This window comes from Amblyraja radiata, chromosome 3 (assembly GCF_010909765.2).
Source record: "Amblyraja radiata isolate CabotCenter1 chromosome 3, sAmbRad1.1.pri, whole genome shotgun sequence".
NCBI classification, from domain to species: Eukaryota; Metazoa; Chordata; class Chondrichthyes; order Rajiformes; family Rajidae; genus Amblyraja; species Amblyraja radiata.
This window is the reverse complement of record NC_045958.1, coordinates 112,585,309-112,602,679: the sequence shown is the minus strand read 5'-3', so window position 1 is coordinate 112,602,679 and position 17,371 is coordinate 112,585,309. Positions and strand designations below refer to the sequence as shown.

Below are 17,371 nucleotides of genomic sequence, written 5' to 3'. Positions count from 1 at the left end.
GAATGGTAGGACTCTGAAGAGTGCTGTAGAGCAAGGGATCTTGGAGTGCAAGTACACCAGTCAGAGTATTGAATATAGAAGTTGAGAGGTTCTGGTGCAGTTCCATGAGATGTTGGTGAGACATTTAGAGCGTTGTGTATAGTTTTGAGCACCATGTTACAGGAAAGATGTTGTCAAGCTGGAGAGGTCGCAGAGAAGATTTACGAGGATGTTGCTGGAACTCAAGGGCCCGAGCTGTTGGGAGAGGTTGAGCAGGCAAGGTCTCTATTCCTTGGAGCACAGGAGGGGTGATCTTATGGTGGTGTACAAAATCTTGAGAGGAATAGATCAGGTAGACGCACAGAGTCTCTTGCCCAGAGTAGGTGAATCAAAGACCAGAAGACATAGGTTTAAGGTGAGGGGGGGAAAGATTTAATATGAACCTGAGGGGTAACCTTTTCACACAAACGGTGGTGGGTGTATGCAATGAGCTGCTGGAGTAGGTATTTGTGGAGGTACTATCACAAAGTTTAAGAAAATTTTGACAGGTACACGGATAAGACAGGTTGAGGGATGTAGGCCAAATGCAAGCAGGTGGGACTAGTGTAGATCAGACATGTTGGCCGGTGTGAGCAAGTTGGGCCAAAGGGCCTGTTCCCACATTCTAAGAATTTATGACTATATTTTTACTTGAGTATTCAGAACTTGTAATTTAATATAATGACCTTAAATCATACTTGTATCAAGTTTGCACAGTTAATTACACCGATTAAACACTTTGGGTCCTGCGAGGCACCATACATGGAAATGAAAATCTGAATAATACCTTGAGTAGATACATGCACTTAGATGACATTTCAGTAGATACAACAGGACTAATAGCATTAATAATTTTTAACATGTTTTCAATTTTGACTTTGTACTTAAAGGTCATTAACTTTAATGTTATTCACAACACTGGACATTATCAGGAGGAAAACATCTCTGAATACAGCTTTAGTCATTATTCCAGACATTGTTTTGATCATGCTGGGATTTTATGCATTGCCTGTTGAGAATAGACGTGGAGCTGCATTTATTGACTATGGTGATCTTTCCCTCTTAAAATTCTGGTTTAAATTCTTCTCAGGCACATTTTCTCATCAAACCAAAAGCAAGGGGTTTTATTTCTACCACAAATGCAATGCAATTATTGGTTTTGTTTTCACATTCTATGAAGGAGTACAAAATCCTAAACTACATGTAGATACATTCCTATTGACATCCTTGTTGTTGATAGCGTCCGACAAATTGAGCAAGGCATAAATGCATTTACCTTTGCAAACAAAATTAACTCCAATTACAAACAACGCTTATCTTTTTATTCTTTGATTTCACACTCTATTGATCAGCTAGGACATTTAGTGCCTTGCAAGGTTAACCACAGACACAGGTGTGTCTTATTGTCACATGTACCTAGGTACAATGAAATTCTTTGTATTGCATACAACCCTGTAAAATGATACACCAGATCTCACCTAGCCAGTACACATGGAGTCGCCACGTTTCAAATTCAATTGGGTTGGAGTATGTTCAGCCTCATTTTACAGTTTCACCACAAAGAAAAATGCATAATGACGATCCTTTGTCAAAGTTTTGGAAAAACGGTTTCAATTCAATATGTTACTATTTTTATTTCTACGATACCGCCTGACCCGCTGAGTGTTTGCAGAATATTTTGTTTATATTTTAGCTCTTGCTGGACTGATGAATAAAGAAGAAAAACAGTCAAAAGGCTGAAGAGAAAAGCTGTACAAGATTCCAATCAATAAAATTGAGGGCACATCATTGAACAATGCCAATTTCAAGTAAATTCTATGTTAATATTTCACCATTTTGTGGAGACTTCCAACATTAAGTACCAATTGGAATCAAAACTATTTAGGAACAAAACTTCAACTGCTCCTGACCAGAGGAATACAAAACAATGCACGGAAATGCTACGGTTTAGCAACAGGACTGGATGTAGCTGGTTGTGGAGAAATTTGCGACACCATAGTGGAAGTAATTCAGTTGAGCGAGAGATTTCGATCAAAGTGTTACACAGCACTGAAACAGGTCCTTTAGCTCAACTCTTCAACAGTGACTAAGTTGCCCACCTGTGCTTGTCCCATTTTTCCCAAAACCTTCTGAACCATTCCTAACAACAAAAACAAAGAAAGTGTCTTTTAAATCTAAAATCGCAAAAATCGATTACCTAACTCTCACTGTTCAAGTACCCAGGATAGGAGGAGATAAAAGGAAGCTTATGACACATTACTTGAGCTCAATACTGCAGAAAATCTATGGAAGCTTTCGAAAGTCCAAGTTTAAGAAAGTTACAAAAGTAGAAAAATGTCTTCTGGTATTGTTTATGCAGTCATAAAAGCTCAAGATTTATTGAGTATGTAACAGGAAAGCAGATAATAAGAGTAAACATAAAAAAAAAAAAGCAATCCCAATGCAGATGCAATGGCATGGGTATGATTCAAAATGTATGATTTACATCTGTCTCGGTGGAAGAGTAAGACACAAACATTAGTCAAGGAGAACATAAAATATGGGGCTAGATCTTTTCTTGGTAGCTGGCTGGCCAAGTTCTCTCAAACCTTTGAAATTGTATTTTATTTGGAGCTGTCATTTGCCGGGAAGCCTTTGCCTGCTAATTAGTGAAACCCAGTGCAGCACAAGTCTTCCCCCGAGTCTAACCGTCAGGCTCCATTATCAGTCACGGTGGCGCAGCAGCAGAGTTGCTACAAGTCTGTGTCTTTCGTGAGAAAGACACCCAATAAAGCTACAGAAAGGCCTAATGAAGCATACCCTCAGGAGGTCCCGAGAAGGGGGGGAGGATGAGATCTCCAATAGGACGGACCAAAGCTTATTGACCCACGCAAACGACCTGACTACGAGTATAAGATGCATTTGCAGAAAGCTGTGCAATAACCACCATGGCCTAAATATCCATCAGGCGAGAATGAAATGCTTGAAGAAGGAGAAAGAGGTGCAGCGCACAGGCCTTGAACCTGGTGAGACGCAGGAGGAGCCCGGCCAGGAATCGCCCCACAGAGCCCAGTCCCTCCACGCACTAGAGTCTCCCAACCCCTGGCGAATAGTTCCACAGCAACGGATTGAGTGGTCCCCAGCCAGCAACCAGAATGAATGGCTGCAGCTTGACAAAGACGTGACCAACATCATTCAAGCCACAGCCAAAGGAGATGTAGATCGCCGACTCATAAAAATGACTGCCATCATAGTCAGTTATGGCTAGGAAGGATTTGGCCATCGCGGGAAAGGTAACACCAAGCCCACCACCTACACCATGAACCGCAGGGCCACCAAAATACATCAACTGCGGCTGGAGCTTCGAACCCTCAAAAACCAGTGCAAGACATCTACCGAAGAGGAGAAGCAAGCCAAGGCCGACCTACGAAACATCCTAAGGAAACGGCTTATGACCCTCCGCAGAGCAAAGTGGCGCAGGAGAAGAGGAAGAGAGAGAGCTAGGAAGCGAGCTGCGTTCATTTCCAATCCCTTCAGCTTTACCAGGCGATTACTTGGGGACAAGCAAAGTGGCCGCCTCATGTGCTCAACAGATGAAGTAAATCGCTTCCTCCATGACACCCCGAGCGATCCAATGAGGGAACAGGAGCTCGAACCCAACAAAGCTCTCATCAGCCCAGCCCCCCCAACAACAGAGTTTAATCTGAGGGAGCCGAGTCTGAAGGAGGTTGAGGAGGTCATCAAGGCAGCACACTCAGCCTCTGCTCCAGGCCCTAGTGGCGTACCATACATAGTGTATAAGCCCTGCCCAGAGCTCCTTCGACACCTATGGAAGATCTCGAAGGAGGTATGGCGAAGGGGGAGAGTTGCTGACCAGTGGAGTTGCGCTGAGGGAGTTTGGATCTCGAAAGAGGAAAACTCAAAGAACATCAATCAGTTTCGGTCAATCCCGCTACTATGTGTCGAAGGGAAGGTGTTTTTCAGCATTGTCTCCTGAAGGTTAACTGATTTTCTCCTCAAAAACAGCTACATTGACCCCTCAGTGCAGAAGGGTGGGATTCCGGGAGTTCCGAGCTGCTTGGAGCACACTGCAGTAGTCACACAGCTCATCAGAGAAGCCCATGAAAACAGAGGTGACCTAGTTGTTCTGTGGTTGGACCTGGCCAATGCCTTTGGGTCCATACCGCACAAACTGGTTGAGCTTGCACTACACCTACACCATGTTCCCAGCAAGAAGGTCAAGGTCCTGATCCTGGATTATTACGATAATTTCAGGCTGAGGGCGACTTCTGGGTCAGAAACATCAGATTGGCATCGGCTTGGAAAAGGAATAATAAATAACGGGCTGCACCATTTCTGTTATTCTTTGTTGCTCTTGCCATGAACATGGTAGCCAGGTGAGCCGAGGTGGAATGCAGAGGCCGCCTAACCGAGTCTGGTGTACGACAGCCCCCAATAAGAGCTTTTATAAACGACCTATTAACCGCAATTTTCTGAACGCACACCTCCAGATTCAGGAACAGTTTCTTCCCAGCTGTTATCTGGAAACGGAATGGTCCCCTCATCGGCTAGAAGGCAGCCCTGAACTACCATCTACCTCATTGGAGACCTTTGAACTATCTTTAATTGTACAATATATAGAGCAGTTAATTGTTGGCAGCCTATTTGGCCAAGGGAGAGACGTTTTCTTTAAAAAAAAAAATCTGATATGGTGCAATTTTAACCTGTCAACTTTTCCTCAGGCAGCAATCATTCATACTGTGGAAACCACAAGCATCACATGGATGCACAGATAAAAAGAATTTTAATTTCTCTCTCACTGGGAACACAATGGCTTTTTAGAAGGAACAGATTTCACTCCTAACAAAATCAGCAGCATGCTTATCAAATTGAAATTGCAATTTTTCATTTATAGCTTTTTTTGCATTAACCCAATAAACATGGTTCATTTTTCTTCTCCCGGGGACTGCTGATTTTCTGTGCTGTTGCTAAGAACTTCAGCCATTAGCTGGGCTCCTAGGTAAACTACATGCACCATCAACAAAAGTGACACCCAATCTATGGAGTTCATATTTTCTCCAGATTATCTATGCTAGTTGACAAGCTGGTAATGGAAAAATCACACGAAGCAAATGGTTCCTCTAATAACAATAAATTTCCTATAAAATTATGAAGGGTACAAAACGTTTCCTTGCATCTATTTTGTCATGAATTCTAATTAGCGCTTCACAAACCTGAGAGTGCTAGGTCATCAGGAGAAGAGTGGTGTGATGTGATTGATAATAGAGTACAAGTCAGCCCTTTCTGCCAACGCTCCCTTCTCCTAAATTAATGGCCATCCCACCTGCCCTAATCATACAGCCCAAATTATATTCCCTTCTTATTTCAATTTTCTGCAGGCATGGAAAACTGGAAAGATCAGTCATTTATCTTGTAATAGCTGGATAATAGATCTATCACAATGAAACATCTGCACAAACTCACTGTATTTTTTTTTCTCACAACAGTGAACAGTTGCAATCAAATCAATGTTCATGAACTATGGCTTAACAAATATCGGACTGAATAAGCAAATGTTATACTAACACATTACACACAAACATGCATGTGGACACGTTAGAGGGAGCACCGAAATCTGAAACTTCCTTTTGCTCTTCACGTTTGCAATTGTCACTTTCAGTTTATTTTGTATTACTTCAAAATGATATTTTTTTTTTATCCGTGGCAGGCTTTTAATCAATAAGCAGATTAATGCAAGATTAATTTCCAATTGAAACAAAATATAAATCAATTTATTTTGGTCCCTCATTTAATACAGACTGAATAAAAAGGTTTAAAATGTAATCTAGACACATTTTATGAACAACAATAAATTTACCTTCAATATATACCCAAAAAATTGGAAAGGAAGCATATATTAGTCTGCAAAGTGACAATGGATTTCTAAATGTTTGTATCCAGCTACTGAGGTGCTGTTCTTCACACATGCATTTTTCAAACATTTTTGATTTTAATTTACATTAATTGACAATATGTCATGTTCAATGGTTAAAAGGCAGCCGTTGGCTCGCAAGGTGGACATTTATTCATATTCAGGTGGAATCCCGATGTTTGGTGAGTAGCATGTAAGATGGTGGTGGGAGGTAGCTATTTTGGATTGACTGAGATACAAAGTATTGCAAACAGTATCTTGGATTATGCCAAGTAACCCACCACCCAAACTTGCCATTGAACTTCTTCTTAGACCCCCTTCGGTCATGGCTGACCATGGGTGTCTCCAGGGTGCTATTCCCTATATAGAGGACGCCTGTGCGTGACTTTGTTTAACGTGGGGAGACTGGTCTGGTGCACAGACAGCCGCCCCACGGTCCTTGACAGATCTGGGTCAGGATCCAGTGGCATGGAGTCCAAGACAACCGGAGACCCTTTTCTGCTGCAGCCTTCATCCGCCTTCCCAGCCGTTGTGACGCTCCATTAAAGTCAGCCATCGTCCTCCGCCTCTTCCACCGTTGAGGTCTTGGTTGGATTTCTCTTTGTCAGAGACCTCCCCCTCGACCTTACCGCAATGGGTGGCCCTACCAGAAGCATAGCTCCAGACGGCATCGCTCTCAGGATCTCAGGTCCACACAAGCTTCTCCACCACGACAAGGTGACAATCCACGGAGAAGCCATTGAACATAGCTTGTCAAATTTGAGGAATTGCTGATTGAGATAATTTACGAGTTAAATGCTACCATTGCGAGCAATGTATTGAGCTGAACAAGCCCCACATACTAAATTCCTTTTAAAAGTGCTGAGGGTATTAATAATGAAATTACAAAAATTCCCAGAATTAAATCAAATCTACTAAAATATTTAAATATCCATGAGTGAGTAAAAACACTGAACACAAATGATTAAATGTCCCTGTAGTCAACATGGCCTTGCACTGGGGAGGTCGGATCTTACAAAACGGATGACATTTTATTATTAATTGAAGATTATTGTGGAGGGCAGACCAATGTATGTGGTCTGTGGAGTAAAGGCTTTAGTAATGCTTTCAAGAAGGTCCCTCATGGTAGAAGATTAGAAGATTAAGTCACTATATATTGTAGTGTGGTGTAATGTTTAGGTCAGAAGATTAAGTCAAATGGGATCCATGTAAATTTGGTAGGTAGTATTCAAAATTAGTTTGGCCATAGAAGAGAGGTAGCGGTGGAGGAATATTATTCTAACTAGAGGTCTGTGACCAGAAGAATATGTGTTAGGACTTCAGTTGTCAAATAAGTTGTTGGAAGGTTGGCAAAGGATTCAGCGGGATATCGACCAGTTGGATACATGGACAGATAGAATTTAATCCAGGCAAGGGTGAGATATTGCACTTTGGAAAGTCAAATGTAAGAGGAAACTATACAGTAAATGGCAGGGCCCTTCGGAGCGTGAATACACAGGGATGTCGTGGTGCACTTCCATAGTTTCCAGAAAGTGGCAACGCAAATTAGAAAGGGTGGTAAAACAGTGTGGAGCAAACCTGCCTTCAACGGTCAGGCATTGATTACAAGAATGGGGAAGTTATATTGCAGCAATATTAAATGTTGGTTAAGCCACCTTTGGAGCATTGGTGGACAATAGACAATAGACAACAGACAATAGGTGCAGGAGTAGGCCTTTTGGCCCTTCGAGCCAGCACCGCCATTCAATGTGATCATAGCTGATCATCCCCAATCAGTACCCCGTTCCTGCCTTCTCCCCATATCACCCGACTCCGCTATTTTTAAGAGCCCTATCTAGCTCTCCCTTGAAAGCATCCAGAGAACCTGCCTCCACCGCCCTCTGAGGCAGAGAATTCCACAGACTCACCACTGTCCGTGAGAAAAAGTGTTTCCTCGTCTCCGTTCTAAATGGCTTACTCCTTATTCTTAAACTGTGGCCCCGGGTTCTGGAGTTCTGGTCACCACATAACCAGGAGGATGCAGAGGCTTTAGAAGATGCAGAATAGGTTCAGCATCACGTGGCTTGGATTTTGCAGCATATTAGTTACGTGGTCAAACTTGGATTGTTTTATCTGAAGCATTGAAGGCTGAGGAAAAACCTGATAGAAGTGTATAAAAGTATAAGGAGTATACATAAGGTAGAAAGTCTTTGTCAAATTCTAGAGGACATTGCTTCATAGTCAGAGGTGAAATGTTTATGAAGCTAATTTTTTTAAATCAGTGATAGGATGCCGATTAACCAGAGCATATTGGTTAATGAACACCAGATCATAGGGTAACTTGGATTTGGTGAAGTTTGGTAGGAAAGCAGAATTTTTCCTCCATCACAGCAGACAGACTATCAACAGATGTCTTTAAAAACCTACCGACTCCCAAAGTTGTTCGGATACACTTCTTCCCACTCTGCTTCTTGCAAAGATGCCATTCCCTATTCTCAATTTCTCCATCTCTGCCGCATCTGCTCCCAATAAACCAGCATCTACAGTTCTTTGTTTCTACATGGAAAGGCCTATATTTGACTCACTGCCTGACCACTACCTGACCCCGAGTTACTCCAGCACTGTGTCTCTTTATTGTAAACCAGCATCTGCATTTCCTTGTTACTATATTTGAATGGTCATGTTGAGAGGTAATTAAGACATGGATGAAAGTTTCAGTGGTTGAGATGAAGCAGAAATGGAATTAGACAAATCAATAATGTACTTGGAACAGTGTTAAGGGGCTGTCCCACTGCGGCAACCTAATTGGCGAGTTTAGAAGAGTTTGAAAAAGTGTCATGTTGAAGACCTCCTTCGACTATGTAGAAGACCTCCTTCGACCTCGTTGAAGACTAGCTTCGACTAGCTTCAGGAAAATTGGACCCCGAATAGTGGAGAGTGAAGATGACCTCCTTCGATCTCCCTCGACCTCCCTTCGACTATGTTGAAGACTATCTACGACTACCTTCGACTATCTACAATTACCTTCGACTACCCTCGATTACCTACGAATAACATGCCGACCTACTACGACCTACTTCGACCAAACCTACAAGCGAAAAAAAATATTGATTTTTTTTCCATGGCGACCTTTTTTTACTCGCGGGCATTTTTCAGCATGTTGAAAAATACGCCGCGACCTAGCTGAGGCTTCGAGTGCACGGGGACTACTCTCGAGCATTAAGGAGAGTTGCAAAGACCTCCTAGGACCTCGTGTCGACCATGCTGCGAGTATGAGTCGAGGGCAAACTCTTCTAAACTCGCCAATTAGGTCGCTGCAGTGGGACAGCCCCTTTAGTGGTCAGCAAATTGAATTTGTGCTAAGTATCAAAGTCAACATAACGTGGTAGAACCAACTTTTACCAACATACTTGTACAGATTAACAGGGTTTATACAAATTTATTTTAATAATGTCTTTCAGTTGCTTTTATAAGCTTATTGCAAAAACTAGATGAAGAGTCTTTTAAAAGAATAAGAACCACTGCTAACTCTTTCTTAACAAGAATACCAAGGTGTTAAAATTAGCATTAGTCAGTGCTATTTAGTAACATGACTTCTATTACAGAAGTGTGGAGCTTTTATCATACTGGTCCATCATACAAGACATTGTCTATGCTGTTATCTAAAGCATGGGAAGAGAGTCACTGCACTTATCCTCATTTCAGAAATGGCATTAGTTGAAGGGAGAAAATAAAATAAATAAAATCTCAAAAAAGATTCTGCAATAACCATTCCATCTTTCTTTGAGCATCTGATTTACTTTGGACACAAAGGATGCAAAGACTGGTTTTATTTCTAGACCCAAAATAAACTTGTACACTTCAACAGCCTGTCGATTTGCATAGTAACTGGTATGTTGTTTAACAGGCACACATTTAGTGTTGAAACAACAGTTTACAAAGACAGATGAAAATTACACTGTCAGGTAGCTCAAACTAAAGAAAATAGGTTACATTAAACTACTTTAAAATGTCAGGTTAGTTTGGACTTTCACTGTCAAAGCCCATTAATACAAGAATAACAGCAGCACTGTTAAATGGCTTTGTCTGGTCTGCCATGGTTTGGAAAAAACCCCACAACCTTCTAATAATTAAGGATTTAAGTTTATTTCACTGGTTTAGCTTCAGAACTTCGTCAACCAATGGACGATCATCAGTAATTGAATGACACAGATGGATCAAATTACCAACAAGGTAAATGAGAATTTTAACTGCATGTCAAATAACTTACAATTTAATGAAACATTATTATTTGGGGAAACCTTCGAACAAAACAGTCAATTCACTGATTCAAACCAAGCAGGAACCTTATAAAATAAAAACTATGTACAAAGGGACCTGGACTGAAGATTTGTTCCTCTTCCCCAGGCTACTGAAGAATCATTGTCCAACATTGAATGGTGCTGCATATCATTCGACTGGTTGTGACTTTGTCAGATAGAAGAACATTTTTATTCATTCATTTGCATATTTAAAAAAGATTTCTTCAAATGATTTCCTCATAATTCATTTGCGAAGACCTGTTCTGCATCTGTGATATTTACTGGAGGCCAGTAAATGTAGATGGGAGGATCCTTAAGGACAAAGACAAAACTCTGCACTTGTCACCAATTTACTATTGAAGAAAACAATAAAATGATTCATGGAGCATTCAAGAGACGGTAATAGATTGATGCAGAGCAGTGTCCAAAATAATCCACTTACAGTGCCCTCCATAATGTTTGGGACAAAGACACATCATTTATTTATTTGCCTCTGTACTCCATAATTTGAGATTTGTAATAGAAGCAAAAATCACATGTGGTTAAAGCGCACACTGTCAGATTTTAATAAAGGTCATATTTATATATTTTGGTTTAACCATGTAGAAATTACAGCAGTGTTTATACATTGTCCCCCCATTTCAGGGCACCATAATGTTTGGGACACAGCAATGTCATGTAAGTGGAAGTAGTCATGTTTAGTATTTTGTTGTATATCCTTTGCATGCAATGAATGCTTGAAGTCTGCGATTCATGGACATCACCAGTTACTGGGTGAGTTCTCTGATGATGCTCTGCCAGGCCTGTATTGCAGCCATCTGTAGCTTATGCTTGTTTTGGGGGCTAGTCCCCTTCAGTTTTCTCTTCAGCATATAAAAGGCATGCTCAAGATGCTTCAGATCAGGTGATTGACTTGGCCACTCAAGAATTGAAAATTTTATTGGTTTGAAAAAATCAAATACTGCTTTAGCAGTATGTTTGGGATCATTGTCTTGCTGTAGAATGAACTGCCAGCCAATGAGTTTTGAGGCATTTGTTTAAACTTGACCATATAGGATGTGTCTATACACTTCAGAATTCATTATGTTACTAACATCAGCAGTTGTAACATCAATGAAGATAAGTGAGCCAGTACCTTCAGCAGCCATACTTGCCCAGGCCATAACACCCCCACCACCATGCTTCACAGATGAGGTGGTATGCTTTGTATCTTGGGCAGTTCCTTCTCTCCTCCATACTTTACTCTTGCCATCACTCTGATACGTTAATCTTCATCTCATCTGTCCATCAGACCGTTTTCCAGAACTCTGGTTGCTCTTTTAAGTACTTCTTGGCAAACTGTAACCTGGCCATCCTATTTTTGCAGCTAACCAGTGGTTTGCATCTTGCAGTGTAGCCTCTGTATTTCTGTTCATGAAATCTTCTGCGGACTGTGGTCATTGACAAATCCACACCTGAAGAGTGTTTCTGATCTGTCGGACAAGTGTTTGGGGATTTTTCTTTATCATAGAGAGAATTCTTCTGTCATCAGCTGTGGAGGTCTTCCTTGGCCTGCCAGTCCTTTTGCGATTAGTAAGCTCACCAGTGCTCTCATTTTTCTTAATGATGTTCCAAACAGTTGATTTTGGTAAGCCTAAGGTTTGGCTGATGCCTCTAACAGTTTTATAATAGCTTCTTTGACTTTCCTTGGCACAACACAATTTTGGTCCACATGTTGATAAACAGCAATAACAGTTTCCAAAGGTGATGGAAAGACTGGAGGAAAGTCTAGGTGCTGAGAGCTCTCTTATACCTGCATGAAGGAGACAATTAAACACACCTGAGCAATTACAAACGCCTGTGAAGCCATGTGTCCCAAACATTATGGTGCCCTGAAATGGGGGGACTATGTATAAAACAGTTATAATTTCTACATGGTGAAACCAAAATGTATAAAAATACCTTTTAATAAAATTTGACAATGTGCACTTTAACCACATATGATTTTTTCTATTATAAATCTCAAATTCTGGAGTACAGAGGTAAATAAATAAATGATGGGTCTTTGTCCCAAACATTATGGAGGGCACTGTACATCCACAGATAAGAGAGCGAGAGAACGAAGTAAAGATTTTTGCAACACACTCCGAAGTCTACAGAAAAAAAAAGTTATTTTGACGATTTCCTACATGGTACACAGAGTAAAAATGGATTTAACTTCAAAGTGTATATTTAAAACAGATTGGAGAGATGAAATACTGACTAAGGTGACAGACATTTCTAATGATTTACCAAGCAAGACCGTGATATAAAAAGGAGCTTCAAGTTGCAGTTGAATGCAAGGCTGAACAAGTTGAATTTCTTGAGGGACAAACCCAGTGGACCCAACAGCTTTTGTCATTCTCCAGTTTCTTACACTATATTAATAGCATCTGTCTGCTAGTTAGAAGGACAGAAACCTCTTGTAGCCCTCTCCAACAACCATCTGAAGATAGACGCAATAGATATCCATCTTCAACACACGCCAAATGCTTTGACAATTATATATATTTCAAGTAGCACAGCACACAAGTGTGATTCCTCGGGCATTGCTCATCAAAAGTCAGAGCCAACCAAATACCTTACAGAATGGGGATGAGTGCAGAAGAGAACCTTAAACACACTCAAAAGTTGTGAAGTGAGTTAAAGATGAAGGGACTATTCTTATTCCATTGCTGCAGACCATAACAATGATTTTAAAAGGTCAGATTTCATGTCGTAAATCAAACTGTTATAAAGTATAGAAAAGATAGACACAAAGTGCTGGCGTAACTCAGCTGGTCAGGCAGCATCTCTGGAGAAAAATGATGGGTGACATTTTGGGTCCCGACCCTCTTTCCCGACTGAAAGTAAAGGAAGGGGTTGAAGAACTGGAGGCAAGAAAAGACCAGGAACAATCAGGGACAGCCACAAATGAGCTCAGGCAGGGCGGTGCCCTGGGAGGCCCATTGTGTCATGGATTATGGGGAGAAGGCAAGAAAATAGGGTTAGGAGGGAGAGACAGATCAGCCATGATTGAATGGCGGAGTTCGCATGATGGGGCAATTGGCCTAATTCCGCTCCTATCACTTTTGAACTTATTGTTGGCTAAGGAAAGTGTGATCCCAAGGGGGATACAATGTGGCAGACTGTGGGCGGAAGAAGTGGTCAAGGAGAATGTAGGTAAAAGTTACTTAAAATTAGAGAATTCAACTAAAGTGCAAAGTTCCTCCAAACCTAGACAATCGTTCTAGTAAACGATCTCGAACGATGCCAGTGTTCACCTAGCCATTAATTGCCAGTTTGTCCTCCAAGGTTCAGAAGAAATATGGCATCAGAAAATTGAAGAGATAAAAATCATGCATACGCATTATTTTTTAAATGTGAATCTTTTTTTTTTAACAATAAAAGTTGCTCATAGCAGCACAGCAGTCTAAACTTTGGCTTTGCTAATCAATTTTGCAATAGAATTGCCAACAAGCAACTCTGAATCAAACAGATATTTTGAAACAAGGTTTTTAACAAACATGTCTCAATTTGAATTTACAACTTTCATGTTAAGGACATTCACTAGAGCTCAATATTGAGAAAATTCATTTTTTAAATCATTTAATTGAATTATACCCAAAAGGTAGAGGGCAAACGAATCTCCTTGGATTACTCCAGTCAATAAACCTTTAGTTGCTTCCATGCAAGGAGAGAATTCAAGGCTAGTCAATACTACTATTGCAATTAACCAAGTATTTCATACAAAGTAAATACCCAACTTCATCTACAAAATCTATTTGTTCCACTAAAATTCACATATTTTAGAACTGATCTGTTTGGGTAACCAAGCTCATACAAAAACTTAAATCAAACTAACAACGACCTGGAATTCTATGCTTCATTTTGGCACCTCATCTTCACGCCTTACCCTTCCATATCTCTCGTCTCCCTCTCCCTTGACAACAAGCACAACAACCTGGCTCTCAACACCAGCAAAACCAAGAAACTGATTGTGGACTTTGGAAGGGGTAGGACAGTGACCCACAATCCCGTTTATATCAACAGGACAATGGTGGAAAGGGTCCAAAACTTCAAATTCCTGGCCATGCATATTTCCGAAGATCTTCCCTGGTCCCAGCACACTAATGCAATTATAAAGAAGGCACATCAGCGCCTCTACTTCCTGAGTAGATTACGGAGAGTCGGTATGTCAAGGAGGAACTGTCTCAAACTTCTACAGGTGCACAGTAGAGAGCATGCTGACCGGTTGCATCGCGGCTTGGTAGTGCAACCCGAGTGTCCAGGAGATGAAAATACTGCAGAAAGTTGAGACCACTGCCCAGTCCATCACCGGCTCTGACCTCCCCACCATCGAGGGGATCTATCGCAGTGGCTGCCTCAAAAAGGCTGCCAACATCATTAAAGACCCACACCATCCTGGTCACACACTCGTCTCACCGTTGCCATCGGGAAGAAGGTACAGGAGCCTGAAATCTGCAACATCCAGGTTCAGGAACAGCTACTTCCCCACAGCCATCAGGCTATTGAACACAACATCAAATAAGCTCTGAACAATAACAGTCTATTAATAATACTGCACTATATCTGTATATATTTTGTGCATTTATGGTCTATAGACACACTGAACTTTTATCTTCTGTTTTGTATTGCATATTCTGTTGTGCTGCAGCAAGTAAGAATTTCATTGTCCTATCTGGGACACATGACAATAAAACTCTCTTGACTCTCAGTCTGAAGGGTCTCGACCTGAAACGTCACGCATTTCTTCTCCCCAGAGATGCTGCCTGTCCCGCTGAGTTACTCCAGCATTGTGTGTCCCTCCACCTATCACTTACCAGACTTTGTCCTGTCCCCACCTCTTTTCCAGCTTTCTCTCCACATCTATAATCCGTTTGAAGGGTCCCGACGTGAAACATCGCCTATCCATGTCCTCAGATGCTGCCTACCCCGTTGAGTTCCTCCAGGACTTGGTGTTCTATGAAATAAAGTCAGGGTTGGACAAGAGACCAAAACATTACCAGGTCCCTTGCCACAGCCACTGAAAGGGGAAGGATATCCGACTTTCCTCTCAATTCCTTGTCCATAAGGAGACATGGATCATGATAAAGTAACAAAATAAATTACTTTCTTCCAACTATACCAGTGTCACAATGGAAATGGAAGTAAATTGCCCATGTCTTACCAAGCAAACTGGGTAGGGAGACAAGATAGGCCGTGCATGATGGAATAAAAGGCAATAAAATAAACACGCAACTTATTTTAGGGAAAAACACAGAAGTTCAAATATCTCATGTTTTCTACAAAGTAGATCAAGAAAAAACATAACATAATAAAAGCTGCAAGAGTAGAATAATGTCTCCTCCTAGAGGAGTGCTCAGGTTACTACTGGGAGATAACGATTAGAAACTAATCTAATACCTTCCTTCCCGTTTTGCTTTGACCATGGAACGATTACCATTTTAACTACAGTTCACGATATACGCTCAATTTTGCTAATTGTGACAGATATGCATTATAGAGCAGGAATTAAAATTCAAACTAGGAAAGAAGACTTCAGCAAAAATCTATGCAGTTGTGTATTTTCTGTATTCTTAAGATAGCTAAATAAACCACCCCATGGATTACTTGTTGAACTGACGCTCCAAAGACTGGTTAGAAAATGTAATTGTATTAGCTATTTGGTACTCCCTTAATTGAATGAATTAAACAATGTTAGTGATCAAGGCAGGCCTTATACCCGAGCTGCATCTTCTCAGCCAACCATGATCACTGCAATTGATGTCTAGTATCTGTAGAACTGACAGAAATCACTCGGGGTAACTATGACTATTACTACCCTGTGATCACAAGTCACGTGGATATAATGAATCAGGACTGCATCAGGTACAGATGCAAGGTCTTGAACACTAGGTGTAAAATAGTTTGTAGATACCATCTAAACGCCACAAGTTAATGATTTATTTGTATATTTTTGCCTGTTTTGCCAATTAGTTATTTTATTAGCCACTTGCCATTGTTCCACTTTGAAATCAATTGTATTGATAATCAAGGATACCCACAGAAGCTGTATCCCACAAATACCTGCAGGAGGCAGATGGATAATATGTCGACAGTCATCTCATTATTGAGATACAAAGACTACATCTTTTACTTACAAATTGTCCATGCATCCTTTAAAAAGGTGAAGATTAATTGAAAGAATTTGAAAAGTATGCCTTCAGCAAAATAAAGTCACTTTGCTACATAAAAATAGTCTTTGGTTCACTCATGGATATCAAATGTATAAAGACTTGACGGCACGGTGGTGCAGCGGTAGAGTTGCTGCCTTACAGCGTCAGGGACCTGACTACGTTCGATCCTGACTACGGGTGCTGTCGGTACAGAGTTTGTACGTTCTCCCTGTGACCGTGTGGGTTTTCTCCGGGTGCTCCGGTTATCTCCAAAGATGTACAGGTTTGGAGTTTAATTGGCTTTGGTAAAATTGTAAATTGTCAACAGGATTGTAATAGGGTAGTGCTAGTGATCACAGGTCAGCTCGAACTCTATGGGCCGTGGGGACTGCATCCACGCTGTATGTCTATCGTCCAAAAGTAAAGACTTAAACACCCTAGCCATTATAACCAAACCCTTTTGAATGTAGTTGAGCTGTAAAATATCTTTTATAATACTAAAGTAAATATCAAAAGCCAGGCAATATTCAATGTATTTAGATCAGATGTAGACAGAACAAGCAGGCAACAAGATTGTAAGGAGCTTTTGCAAAATAGATGCTGTGGAGATGGTTCCCTGGTTAGACAATCAAGAGCTCCGGGTACAATCTCACCAACAGAGGCAACCACTTAAAACTGAAATTAGTACAATTCTTTCCTCTCAGAGGACTGCAAAGCTTTGCATTCTCCATCCCAGAGGTCTGTAATATTAGGTTGCCGTATTTAAGATTAGATGGATAATTATTTTGGGTTATAAAGTGTTAGGGGATATCAGAACAAATTAGAATTGAGGCCGAGGATCAGATCAGCCAACAGTGGAGCAGCCAAAAAGGATCAAAGATAGACACAAAATGCTGGAGCAAGTCAGCGGGCCTGGCAACCCTCTCAATCTGAAGAAAGGTCTCGACCCGAAACATCACCTATTCCTTTTTCCCAGAGATGCTGCC

General features: G+C 41.0%; 1 protein-coding gene across 1 annotated transcript in view; it reads right to left on the bottom strand.

Moving 5' to 3' along the window:
• ap3b1 (adaptor related protein complex 3 subunit beta 1) overlaps positions 1 to 17,371 on the bottom strand; it is a 242,097-nt gene that overhangs the window by 185,433 nt on the left and 39,293 nt on the right. The gene's annotated exons all lie outside the window — the stretch shown is intronic.